Consider the following 12,478-nt stretch of genomic DNA (forward strand, 5'->3'; position numbering starts at 1 on the left):
GCCAGTTGAGCACTGCTGACACTTTCTCTGGATCCATGCTTAAGCCTGAATCAGAAACAATGTACCCCAGGAACGGAAGAGAGGTTTGTTCAAAGGAGCATTTCTCCAGTTTCACATACAAGAGATTCTCCCTCAGGCGTGAGAGAACTAGACGAACACTCTTCCTATGGGTAGCCAAATCCGAGGAAAAGACAAGAATGTCGTCCAGATACACTACCACACAAGAGTACAGGAGATCTCGGAAAATGTCATTCACGAATTCCTGGAACACTGCGGGAGCATTGCACAAGCCGAAGGGCATGACCAAATACTCGTAGTGGCCATCCCTGGTATTGAACGCGGTCTTCCATTCGTCACCAGGGCGAATGCGGATGAGATTGTAGGCCCCACGGAGATCCAGTTTGGTGAAAATTTGTGCCCCCCGCAATCGATCAAACAGCTCAGGAATAAGGAGCAGCGGGTACTTGTTCTTGATAGTGATATCATTGAGGCCCCGGTAGTTGATGCATGGACGAAGAGCCCCATCCTTCTTCTTGACGAAAAAGAAGCCCGCGCCTGCGGGTGAGGAAGACTTCCGGATAAAGCCTCTAGCCAGATTTTCCTGGACGTACTCGGACATGGCTCGAGATTCGAGAGGATTCAAGGGATAAATTCGACCCCGGGGTGGTGTAGAACCTGGAACGAGATCGATGGGGCAGTCATAAGGACGATGTGGGGGCAGGCACTCTGCCTCCTTTTTGTTGAAAACGTCCGTGAAGGACCAATAGGCTGAAGGCAAACCCCCGGGCGCCGCTGGAATCCTAGGCGACTTGATTGGCTGAACGGGAAGAAGACACGATGGGTGGCACGACTGACCCCAACGAAGAATGTCCCCAGATCGCAAATCGAGGACGGGCTCATGGGTCCTTAACCACGGAAGACCTAAGAGGAGCGTGCAGGATAGTGAGGGCAATACCAAGAAGGCTATCTTCTCCCGATGTAGGGCTCCGACTTGTAATTTCACCTCTTCGGTGACCAGGGTAACGACCTCCCGCAGGGGAGCGCCGTCGACAGAAGCTAACTGCTGAGGAGACTCCAAGGATCTGACAGGTATCCGCAACTTTTTGACCGCCTCGAGCTGGATGAAATTCCCGGCAGCCCCTGAATCAATATAGGCCAGCTCAGAGATGCGGGAGGAACCAAGATTCAATAGGACAGAAAGGGTCAAGGGGAGAGAGGTATCACTAACACCTAGGGAGGCCTCTCTTACCTGTCCTAGGCGGAGGCGTTTCCCGGCCTCACTGGACAGGAGCGCAGAAGATGGGAGGAACTGCCGCAGTACAGACAGTCCCTTGTCGAACCTCTCCTGGCGGCGCTGCTCTGCCGGTTTGAGGCGATCTACCTGCATGGGTTCCGACGCCGGGACAGCGGAGGTAGAGCCAAATTGTGGACCGGAGGGGCTGCGGGTTGCTAGGGAAACACGAGGAAGTCTTCTCTCCCTGGCAGACTCGCGGGAGCGCTCCTGGAATCGCAGGTCAATGCGAGTCACCAGGGAAATGAGATCCTCCAGGGACATGGGAGTATCCCGACCCGCCAGCTCGTCCTTGATACGAGCAGACAAGCCCCGCCAAAATGCTCCCACCAAAGCCTCGTTATTCCACCCGAGCTCAGAGACCAGGGTGCGAAACTGAATGGCATATTGGCCCACCGAGAGAGTATCCTGGCGGAGGTTAAAGAGGGACTCCGTAGTTGAGGCCAGGTGTCCCGGTTCGTCAAAGACCTTGCGAAAGGTCTCGAGGAACGTGGAAAGCTGGGAAACCACTGGATCGTCTCGCTCCCAGAGGGAGTTTACCCAGGCAAATGCCTCGCCCTCCAAGTGGGATACCATAAAAGCCACCTTGGCACAATCCGTGGGATATTGCTGAGGTAGCAACTCAAAGTGCAACTGGCACTGGTTAAGGAACCCCCTGCACAATCGGGGGTCTCCGCCATACCGCGGAGGCTTAGCTAAATGAGGCGGTGGATGTGGAAGCGGCGCCTGAGCGGGGGCAGCCGCGGCAGACTGGAGAGAGAGGAGTCGATTGTCCACCGAGGCCATATAATTTAAAATATGGCCCTGAGTATCGCGTTGCTGGACCAGTTCCTGCTGGAGACTGGCCAGCTGAGAGGCACTACCGGGATCAGAGGGCTGTAGTGCCGATAACCGGGATTCCATAGACTTTAAGAAAGTCATAATGTGGGCCTGGTTGTCTCGTAGTGTCGCCAGTTCCTTCTGGGTGGCTGCTGAGGCACCAGCGGGATTCATGGCCTGATCGTACTGTTAGGAACCCTGAAGGTGAACTCACTGGACCACGGCAACGAACCTCCCCTGGGCGAGCGGACCAGGTGGACCACCCCCAATACAGGGAGTGTTAGGGACAGGCCCAGAGGAAACTATTACCGCGGCAGCTGGTACCTAGGGCAGAAGCACAGAAGACTGGACCGGGGTAGAACGGCAGGAACACAAGAGACAGGACCGGGGTAGAACGGCAGGAACACAGGAGACTGGACCGGGGTAGAACGGCAGGAACACAGTAGACTGGACCGGGGTAGAGCGGCAGGAACCCAGGAGACTGGACCGGGGTAGAACGGCAGGAACACATGAGACTGGACCGGGGTAGAGTGGCAGGAACGCAGGAGACTGGACCAGGGTAGAACGGCAGGAACACAGGAGACTGGAGCTGTGGGCTGGGAAGGCAGGAACACTGGAACATAGGAGAGAACAGGTAACATATATGAGAGAGTGAGACAGGAGACGAGACGTGGAGGAAGCGGCGGCGAACGCCAGCAAGAGGGGCCAGAATCACAAGGGAAGGCAAGTGACGATCAGGCAGCGTCACTAGGGGGTGACGGCCTGATATGGGAGCGTGGGGAGGAACTCCCGGGTCAGGGTCCTCCTGACCATAGAGAGGACCTGGTGGAGTGACCGGCTCAGAGAGGAGGAAGTGCTCGTGCATGGAGAGAGCTGCGGGGAGCGCGCGCCCGGGAGGAAGCAAGCGCTGTCGTCAGAGCAGGGGCACAGACGAGGACGCGCCGGGAAGCTGCAATCTGGTGAGTCCGACGGGGCACAGGGAGCGGTGGCACGGCAGAAGGAAGCGGTGACGTGACACAGACCAATGGGTAGACTAAGAGAGCAAACCAGATCTTGGAAACCTATTTGAGATGTTTTGTGTCTGCTGATCAAGATGACAGGGTCTCTTTTTTGCCCTTGGTTGAATTTGCTATAAATAATAGGGCTAGTTCTGCCACTTTTTGTGTCTCCTTTTTTCTGAAACTTCGGGTTTCATCCTCGGTTTTCTTCAGGGCAGGTGGAGGCTTTGGCCTGTCCAAGGGTTGTTTCTGTGGTAGAGAGAATGCAGCAGATTTGGGATCAAGTAGTGGATAAGTTGTTTGACTAGTGTGACCAAATTTTTACTATTGAGGCTGCCTATGCATTTACCACCTAAATGTCGCTAACGTCGGAACATGTTACTATAGCCGGCAGACTCTAAGGCCTCTATTTGGTCATGAATTGCCATGGCAAACATCAGAACTACACAAACATGATCTCAGGGTGCCAATGGGGATAAAGAAGAATCCCACACACTCTGTTAACCATTTATATGATGAAGTGTCACGATCCATTTTTGGATCTGTCGCAGATTGGGTGTTTCATATTAAAACTTTTTTTCCTTTCAGGCCATCGGGGGTTAATGTTAGTTTTTCCCCCCGGTGGCTGCTGGTGTAATTACATTGCTGCTGGGTTTGCTGATGTCTGTGATGCATCAGCTGACTGTTGGTGACACAGGTCCTTTTGGATACTAACCGTGCTGAATACAGGAGGCTGCTAGTGCAGAGGTGCTTCAGCTGAATGCTGTGATCTGGTGCCTTACTCTGCTGTGCATTGCAGCAGAGAAAGCTAAGTGTTGTTTTTGTGTTTCCTATTCCCTGTGGTGTTTGTCTTACCTTACCTTGTGTTGTCTTAGTGCAGCGGTGGTACCAGTGTCTTCACTTGCCAATTTCCTATTTAGGGATAGGAGCAGGGCAAGTGAGGGTTTAGGTATCCTGCTCAGTGATGGGTTGAAAAAACCTGTATAGGGACTGTAGTAAGAGCAGGTCACATAGGTGAGTGCAGGAGGTGTCCATTCCCCCATTCCCTAACGCAGGGCCCACCTGTTATGATTGGGTCACCGAGGAGGAAAGCAAGACCAAGCTAAGCCACAGAAAACCAGAGAGGTTGGTAACTAAGCGGTTTGCAGACCCTTGATCCTAGCCACACAACTAGCAGTAGTCGTGGAGCGTAACTACGATGATTCTAGACGCCTCGACACAGCCGGAGAACTAAATAAGCCTAAAGCAAGAAAAGGGAAATCGAAACTGCCCCAGAGCAGACCCCATAGGAATAGATAGCCCCCAAACATATTTTGTCGGTGAGACAACATGAAAACACAAACACAGGTAGGAAAATAGGCTGAGCAAACGATGGGGCCCAAACTAACTAGACAGGAAAGGAAAGACACTGTCTGCAATCACACAAAAAACCCTGCAAAAAATGCCCAACATGTCTGATAGAAAAAATACTGAAGTCACTAGACTTCGCCCACAATATCAGCACTCTGGTATATTCTGAAAACAGAGCAAAGAGAGGCCAATCTAATAAGGGACAAAAACAAACTGGCACAAACAATAACATAAGGATGGAAATTCAGCACAGCCCCAGCCGGGGCTGGCTGACCACACAAGACTGAAATAGACAAAACCAAATCAAATGTGAACAATAGCAAAAGAACACTTAGCTTGAGCATGCAGGGACTGAGCTGGAAACTAAGACCTCAGGAGGCAGGAAAAAAATCACCAGCAGGGATAGAGGGAGTCAGCTGTCTTAAAATCCAGTCAGAAACTCCCAATGTCCAATCTTCCTCCTCATTATCAGGTGGCAGGCCTCTGTTAATTAGATCAGCTCCATTACCTCCTGTAACCACCAGAGGGAGCCGGGAAAGAAAACTCACGACCCCTCTGTCAATACAACCATTTCCACTACCTTCACCAGCAACCAGAGGTAGGCTAGAAAGTGAATACACAACACCCACCGTTCTTAAAGTTTTCCCTGGTGTCACACTGGGCCAGTCACTCTGACATGTAGTCACTATTGACAGCAGCATCTAAGGGGTTAAATAGATATGGACGGTGCCAACACTGATCGTGGGTGATGCAGCAAGTTATCAGCTAAAGTGTACAGCCGACAGCTGCTGAATTGTCACCTGTATGGGGATGCTATTCTCTTATATCTCAGGTCCGTAAAAAGACGTGTTGGTTGTCATTGTAATACAATCATTTGGACCTTGCCAGAATAAAGCCATTATTAAAGGTGGAATCTCATGTTATTAAATTGCTCTAGACCAGGGGTCCCCAACCGCCGGTCCGCGGCCCAGCACCGGGCCGCTGCAGTGCCCTTGCCGGTCCGCGGACACAAGGGGAGCCAGGGGCGGTCAGTGGCGTAGCGGGGGCTGGGGCGGCGCGCAGCAGTTCTTAGCGGCGGCCAGGGAGCGATCCAAGCAGCTCCGCTGCCTGCAAGAGGGAATAGCAGGAGCGGAGCTGCAAGGACCCGTCCAGCTTCCTGCCCGCCGCCCGCGCTTCCTGTCTCTGACACAGAGAGGAGCGCGGCCGCTGCTGTGTCAGAGCAAGGAAGCGCGGGCGGCGGGCAGGTGAGAGGAGAGAGGTGGTGTGTGTATGTCTGTCTGTGTGTGTGTATGTGTAATGTGTGTGTATGTATAATGTGTGTGTGTATGTCTGTCTGTGTGTGTACATGTATGTGTGTGTGTGTGTGTGTGTATGTATAATGTGTGTGTGTGTGTGTGTTGGTCTGTGTTTGTGTAGCCTGGCCCTGGAGGAGATGGGGACATGAGGAGAAGGCCATGAGGGGAGTGATGGAGAGACGGCAGTGATGGGGTGAAGGCAATGATGGGGAGAAGGCAGTGATGGGGTGAAGGCAATGATGGAGAGATGGCAGTGATGGGGTGAAGGCAATGATGGGGAGAGGGGAGTGATGGGGTGAAGGCAATGATGGAGAGATGGCAGTGATGGGGTGAAGGCAATGATGGAGAGATGGCAGTGATGGGGTGAAGGCAATGATGGGGAGAGGGGAGTGATGGGGTGAAGGCAATGATGGAGAGATGGCAGTGATGGGGTGAAGGCAATGATGGAGAGATGGCAGTGATGGGGTGAAGGCAATGATGGAGAGATGGCAGTGATGGGGTGAAGGCAATGATGGAGAGATGGCAGTGATGGGGTGAAGGCAATGATGGAGAGATGGCAGTGATGGGGTGAAGGCAATGATGGAGAGATGGCAGTGATGGGGTGAAGGCAATGATGGGGAGATGGCAGTGATGGGGTGAAGGCAATGATGGGGAGAAGGGAGTGAATGGGGAGAAGGCAATGATGGGGAGACAGCAGTGATGGGGTGAAGGCAATGATGGGGAGAAGGGAGTGATGGGGTGAAGGCAATGATGGAGAGATGGCAGTGATGGGGTGAAGGCAATGATGGAGAGATGGCAGTGATGGGGTGAAGGCAATGATGGAGAGTTGGCAGTGATGGGGTGAAGGCAATGATGGAGAGATGGCAGTGATGGGGTGAAGGCAATGATGGGGAGAGGGGAGTGATGGGGTGAAGCCAATGATGGAGAGATGGCAGTGATGGGGTGAAGGCAATGATGGGGAGATGGCAGTGATGGGGTGAAGGCAATGATGGAGAGATGGCAGTGATGGGGTGAAGGCAATGATGGAGAGATGGCAGTGATGGGGTGAAGGCAATGATGGGGAGAAGGGAGTGATGGGGTGAAGGCAATGATGGAGAGATGGCAGTGATGGCGTGAAGGCAATGATGGAGAGATGGCAGTGATGGGGTGAAGGCAATGATGGAGAGATGGCAGTGATGGGGTGAAGGCAATGATGGAGAGATGGCAGTGATGGGGTGAAGGCAATGATGGAGAGATGGCAGTGATGGGGTGAAGGCAATGATGGGGAGAAGGGAGTGATGGGGTGAAGGCAATGATGGGGTGAAGGCAATGATGGAGAGATGGCAGTGATGGGGTGAAGGCAATGATGGGGAGACAGCAGTGATGGGGAGAAGGCAATGATGGGGAGATGGCAGTGATGGGGTGAAGGCAATGATGGGGAGAAGGCAGTGATGGGGTGAAGGCAATGATGGGGAGAAGGGAGTGATGGGGTGAAGGCAATGATGGAGAGATGGCAGTGATGGGGTGAAGGCAATGATGGGGAGAAGGGAGTGATGGGGTGAAGGCAATGATGGAGAGATGGCAGTGATGGCGTGAAGGCAATGATGGAGAGATGGCAGTGATGGGGTGAAGGCAATGATGGAGAGATGGCAGTGATGGGGTGAAGGCAATGATGGAGAGTTGGCAGTGATGGGGTGAAGGCAATGATGGAGAGATGGCAGTGATGGGGTGAAGGCAATGATGGGGAGAGGGGAGTGATGGGGTGAAGGCAATGATGGGGTGAAGGCAATGATGGGGAGACAGCAGTGATGGGGTGAAGGCAATGATGGAGAGATGGCAGTGATGGGGAGAGGGGAGTGATGGGGTGAAGGCAATGATGGGGAGAGGGGAGTGATGGGGTGAAGGCAATGATGGGGAGACAGCAGTGATGGGGAGAAGGCAATGATGGGGAGATGGCAGTGATGGGGTGAAGGCAATGATGGGGAGAAGGCAGTGATGGGGTGAAGGCAATGATGGGGTGAAGGCAGTGATGGGGAGAAGGGAGTGATGGGGTGAAGGCAATGATGGAGAGATGGCAGTGATGGGGTGAAGGCAATGATGGGGAGACAGCAGTGATGGGGTGAAGGCAATGATGGGGAGAAGGGAGTGATGGGGTGAAGGCAATGATGGGGAGAAGGGGGTGATGGAGCACTTATTCAAAACCTATGGTGAGTTGAGTCACATTATAAATGTTATTTAATTATAAGTATGCACTGCTACACTACAACCGCGTCCATAGCCCCGCCCCTTATGACCAAAGCCCCGCCCCTGCCACACCTCCATCCCCGCCCTGCCGGGCCACGGAAGAATGGTCTTGCTTGAAACCGGTCCCTGGTGCAAAAAAGGTTGGGGACCACTGCTCTAGACCACAGCGCTAAAATCATCAAGTTTACAATTGACTTGCTTTTTTAAATGTGGTTATTCTCCTCCAATGAGAGTTTTTATCTGATATGGTGTACATAGGTGATAGACCACCAGGTCCTGAAAAAGCAAGCGCGCAGTAGCTACATTCCAGGCTGAGGCGGCGACTCTTGAGTTCTTAGCCACCTCTCTCCAGCCCATTGATTTGTACACAATAGTTTGCTGCTCACTTCTCATCTCCTCCCTCTCACCTCATGAGCTGCTGTTATCAATCCTGCAAAATTACCAGCCCCAAGCATCATCAGTTTATAGAGCAAATCTCCTTATGGGTTAGGAGATTTGCTTGTTCAAAAACCCTGTTATCGCTATATGCAAATATAGTGATAACAGTCTAGACTTCAGAACAAGTGCACTGACAGACCACTAATGTGTCACTGTATCATTAACTCAACTCTCCCCAAAAACAAGGAAGTAAGGGGACAACTGAGCTGCTTGCTGCTGAACACATAAGTTGGGGATTATTATTATTATTACTTATTTATAAAGCACCATTGGTTCAATGGTGCTGCACATAAGGGGTTACATACAAACTACAGATATCGCTTACAGTAAACAAACTAATAATCACAGACTGATATAGAGGGGAGAGAGGACCCTGCCCTTTCGGGCTTACATGCTACAGTATGGTGGGGAAGGAGACAGTAGGTTGGGGGGTTGCAGCAGCTCCAGTGATGGTGATGCGGTAGCTCCAGTAGTGGTGAGGAGGCAGCGGGGATCATTGCAGGCTGTAGGCTTTCCTGAAGGGGTGGGTTTTCAGGTTCAGTCTGAAGGATCTGAGTGTGGTTTATTGCCGGACGTGTTGGGGCAGGGAATTCCAGAGAATGGGGGCTATTCGGGAGAAGTCTTGGAGGCGGTTGGGTGAGGAGCGAATAAGTGTGGAAGAGAGAAGGAGGTCTTGGGAGGACCAGAGATTTCGTGAGGGAAGGTATCGGGAGATTATTTCAGAGATGTATGGAGGAGACAGGTTGTAGATGGCCTTGTAGGTCAGTATTAGTAATTTGACTTGGATACTCTGAGGGAATGGGAGCCAGTGAAGAGATTTGCAGAAGGGAGAAGCGGAGGAGTAGCGAGGAGAGAGATGAATTGGTCGGGCGGCAGAGTTAAGGATGAACTGGAGAGGTGCAAGGGTGTTAGCAGGGAGGCCACAGTAAAGGATGTTGCAATAGTCAAGGCGGGAGATGATGAGGGCATGCGCAAGTAGTTTAGTAGATTGAGGGTTGAGGAAGGGACTGATTCTGGAAATATTTTTCAGCTGGAGGCGACAGGAGGTGGAGAGAGCTTGGATGTGCGGTTTGAAGGACAGGGCAGAGTCAAGGGTTATGCCGAGGCAGCGGACCTCTGGTACGGGGGAAAGCGTAATGTCATCAATTGTTATAGAAAGGTCGGGTAAGGAAGATCTGTGAGATGGGGGAAAGATGATTAGTTCAGATTTGTCCACATTGAGTTTGAGGAAGAAGGGGAGAAGAAGGAGGATATGGCGGATAGACACTCTGGGATTCTGGAGAGCAGAGAGGTGACGTCTGGGCCAGAGAGGTAGATCTGAGTATCATCGGCATAAACGTGGTACTGGAATCCGTGGGACTTTATGAGTTTCCTCAGGCCAAGTGTGTAGTTTGAGAAGAGTAGGGGTCCTAGAACAGAGCTTTGGGAGACTCCAACAGAGAGAGGGTAGGATGAGGAGGTAGTGTGCGAGTTGAAGATGCTGAATGTGCGGTTGGAATAAGTATGAGGAAATTCAGGATAGGGAGAGGTCTTTGATGCCAAAGGAGGAGAGGATCAGTAGTAGGAGGCAGTGGTCAACAGTGTCAAAAGCAGAGGACAGGTCTAGAAGGAGGAGTATAGAGTATTGTCCGTTAGCTTTGGCTGTAAGTAGGTCATTGGTAATTTTGGTCAGGCCTGTCTCAGTGGAATGATGGGGGCGGAAGCCAAATTGTAGATTGTCAAAGAGCAAGTTAGATGAGAGGTGGGAGGAAAGATCAGCGTGGACGTGCTGCTCCAGGAGTTTAGAAGCGAATGGGAGCAGCGATATTGGGCGATAGTTGGACATGGCTGTTGGATCGAGAGTTGGCTTTTTAAGGATAGGTGTGATTGTGGCATGTTTGAAAGCAGAAGGGAAGGTACCAGAAGTTAGTGATAGGTTGAAGAGGTGGGTTAGGGATGGGATAAGAGTGGTGGTGATGTTGGGGAGGAGGTGGGATGGGATAGGGTCAAGTGCACAAGTGGTGAGGTGTGATTTGGAGAGAAGATGAGCAAGCTTCCCCAGAAGATGAGCAAGCTTCCCCTTCAGTGATGTTAGATAAGGAGGTTATGGGGTTTGGGCATTGGTTTGGTATGCAAAGGGGTTGTGGTGGTTGAGCAATAAAGACTTGCCGTGTTTGGTCTCTCTTGTTTTTGAAGTGTGCGGCAAAGTCCTCGGCAGAGATTAGGGAAGTCAGAGGGGGCAGTGGTGGGCGGAGGAGGGAGTTAAAAGTATTGAACAACTGTTTGAGGTTGTGGGATAAGGAAGATACAAGGGATGTAAAGTAGGCCTGTTTAGCAGAGGTGAGGGCAGATTTGAATGCAAGTGTTGCTTGTTTGAGTGCAGTGAAGTCGTCTTGCGAATGTGTTTTCTTCCAGCGCCGTTCTGCAATTCTGGATGCTTGCTGAAGCTTTTTAGTGGTGTTATTGTGCCAGGGTTGTCTATTGATTTGTCGCACTCTATTATGCATGACAGGGGCGACCAAGTCGATGGCTGATGCAAGAGTGGCATTGTAGAAAGTAGTGGCAGTGTCTGTGTCTTGGAGTGAAGATATGGAGGCTAGTGGTAGAATAGAGTCAGAGAGTGTGCGAGTGTCTAGATGTGCGAGGTTTCTGCGGGATGTGCGCATGCTGCTGGACATGGGTGACAGGTGAGGAGGACAGGGATGAGAAAGTGAGTAGATGGTGGTCAGATAGAGGGAGAGGGGAGGTAGTGAAGTTAGAAAGAGAGCAGAGGCGGGTGAAGACCAGGTCTAATGTGTGTCCGTCTGTGTGGGTGGCTGAGGAGGACCACTGAGTAAGTCCAAAAGATGAAGTAAGGGACAGGAGTTTGGAGGCAGCTGACTGGTGAGTGTCAGTGGGGATGTTGAAGTCACCCATGATGATGGTGGGAATGTCAGCAGAGAGAAAGTGAAGGAGCCAGATAGAGAATTGGTCAATGAAAGCAGTGGTCGGGCCTGGAGTTCGGTATATGACGGCCACTTGGAGGTTGGAGGGAGAATAGATGCGTACAGAGTGGTCTTCAACAGAGGGGAGGATAAGGGAGGGTAGAGGTGGGATTGGGTTGAAGGTGCAGTTGGAAGAAAGGAGAAGGCCCACTCCTCCGCCATGTCTGTTGCCCGGGAGAGGAGTGTGGGTGAAGTGGAGGCCGCCGTAACATAGCGTAGCAGGGGAGGCGGTGTCGGAGGGTGTCAGCCATGTTTCGGTGAGGCCAAGGAAGGAAAAGTTATGAGAGGTAAAGAGGTCGTGAATCACATGGAGTTTATTGCAGACGGAGTGGGCATTCCAGAGTGATCCAGATAGTGGGAGCAGGGTGGTGGTTGTCAAGGGCACGGATTTGAGGTGTGAAAGATTTCTGGTGTTTGTGTTGGTTTGGGAATGATAGAAGGGGGTAATAATGGGAGGTATGGGCTGTGGGGGTCCAGGGTTGGGAGATATGTCGCCAGCGGTGAGGAGAAGCAGAGAGAAAGTGAGCATGTGGGAGGAGCGTGTGTGGCTTGTTTTGTATTTTATTAGGAGAGCTCTGAGGTTGAGGAGCAGTTCAGCAGAGGAGGTCAGGTGGGGAGCCAAGAGGGAAGGAGAGATTATTATTTGGTAAGTGGGTGCTGGGGTTTGCGGATAGTGAAGGAGAGTGAGGATTAAAGGAGCCAAAACTGTTAGAGCGTATGTCAGCATGGTGAGAGTAATTTATAAAGCAAAAGAAATTTAGTACATTTAGACGCAGGGTTTAGTTGTACCTTTTTGTCATTTCAGGCTCATTTCAGATATTATCCTTAGAAGACATCCTTGGAATGACAGACCGAGGTCCAGACAGACCTCGGAGTCTGAATTTATAAGAAGTCAATTGCACATCAAACAGGCCAGGTGTGATCAGAAGGAGGGAGGAGCAGTAGGGAGACTGGACAGACAGATACAGGGGTGATTGATTGGGGTTCAGGAAAGATGGGTGAAGATGGTATTGCAGCCGGGACACATACCATTGATAGCAGACAGATACAGGGGTGATTGATTGGATAACCCTTTAAGTAAATGTCACGCAAAGTGGAACC

General features: G+C 51.6%; 1 pseudogene; it reads right to left on the reverse strand.

Annotated features, from left to right (window-relative positions):
* Positions 1-12,478, reverse strand: part of LOC141100606 (hydroxysteroid 11-beta-dehydrogenase 1-like protein) — a 39,663-nt pseudogene that overhangs the window by 21,179 nt on the left and 6,006 nt on the right.

This window comes from Dendrobates tinctorius, unplaced genomic scaffold (assembly GCF_039654945.1).
Source record: "Dendrobates tinctorius isolate UK_male_01 unplaced genomic scaffold, ASM3965494v1 ptg000011l, whole genome shotgun sequence".
NCBI classification, from domain to species: Eukaryota; Metazoa; Chordata; class Amphibia; order Anura; family Dendrobatidae; genus Dendrobates; species Dendrobates tinctorius.